Source organism: Sinocyclocheilus grahami, unplaced genomic scaffold (genome assembly GCF_001515645.1).
Source record: "Sinocyclocheilus grahami isolate Dianchi unplaced genomic scaffold, SAMN03320097.WGS_v1.1 scaffold2272.1, whole genome shotgun sequence".
Lineage (NCBI taxonomy): Eukaryota > Metazoa > Chordata > Actinopteri > Cypriniformes > Cyprinidae > Sinocyclocheilus > Sinocyclocheilus grahami.
In genome coordinates this window covers 39,122-40,730 of record NW_015507451.1, presented here as the reverse complement: position 1 = coordinate 40,730, position 1,609 = coordinate 39,122, and positions in this window count along the sequence as shown.

Below are 1,609 nucleotides of genomic sequence, written 5' to 3'. Positions count from 1 at the left end.
GGCCAGGATAGGTCAAACTGAAGGCTTGTGAATGATAGGAGCAGTAGGCACGTCATCGGAGACCTTCTGATTTCTGTCTATCGCCGATGTTAGCAAGTTGTACGGGAAAGGACTAAGTGAATTACACTTTTTGTCATAAGCAAGCAGTAGGCGGCAGGCAAAATAGGTATTAGTCTACCTACACCCTCTGACTAGCATCAGACTGGCGAGTTTGTGATCGTAAGATCCACGTAAGGCCAGTGTGAGACTTAAAAGAGACATTAGGTCCCCAGTGAATGAATAATTGAAAGTATAGTGAGTCTGGAATAATCAAATATCTAAATTAATATACAATCAATATTTGTGATCATTAAGTTTAGGCAATATTTCTAATTAAGAACTGATCACTTGAAATTGGAGTCAGATTGAGCACGGAGCTAGACAAAATTGAAACTAAGTCCTGATAAATTCAGAAGCATGAGTAAAAGACCGAATACGCATTAAACCTTCGACCAGGCCGCTGGATTCCACTTTTTGGGCTGGCGGGTGGATCCTTACACATATATGCTTCCAGACTTGATTGCGAGATTGCAATTCCTATTTCATTACAACGGCGGGCGGGTATTCTTTGTATTTATCTCTTTTGTTGCCAATGCGCTGCAGAGTTTAGCTACAACCATGATCAAACTCCCCTACCTGTGATTTTCTAATAGGGATGCGGTATCGGGCCGATACTGCTCTCCTGTACTCGTATTCGTTAAAATGCCCCGATACCAAACGCCGATACCACACAGCATGTGATATGCGCCATATTCAAACAAAGAAACACCGACAACAGAACAACAGCCAGCAGAAAGGCGTTAAGGATGTCTACTACGAAGTATGTATGCAATGAATATAATGTTAAACATTCAGTATTAACGCCTGTATAGCTGATATGCTCGAGCAAAGCACGCTGAGTGGATTGAGCGCGCGGTGGCGCAGATGCGCGAGCTAGTCGAGTGAATATATCTTTCTCACAGACATCACTGGAAAGTTTGTAGTTCGGTCGGATATGTCAAAAACAAGTAAGTAAAACAATGCACAAGTTACTTAACGGTAGGGAGTGAGGGACAGAGAGAGAGCGAGAGAGAGAGAGAGAGCGCGTGCAATTCTGTTGTGTGATCTTTGACGTTCACTCACTTGGCATATGCATCATTTGGATTAAAACAAAATCGTAAAAATAAGACCATTTATAGGGGCATTCACTTTAAACAATTTATTTTCAACCTTAGGCATACACGACTTTCTGATGAAAGTGAATCTAACAGCCTGTGTGAAATGTGCTAGGCTGTACTATTCTGCACCAGTACAAATACGTGCACGCGTTGCGCGTGTTTTGCTTGCTTGAGTGTTTCTGCATTATATGAGTGGCTTTGGAATATAAATCGCAGCACGTTTCAGATGAAAAAACGCGGCTTCTATTTCTGAAAATATAATAGTTAGGAGATTTATAGCGAGTGGTTCCCTGCATTATTACAGCAAAGCGCGTGATTACAGTACTAAGCCGCTGCTCTAATGCTATTAAATTAAAGATGATGTACTATCGAGCAAAACAATGAACAGTGAAAGTAACAAAAACTTGTAAAAT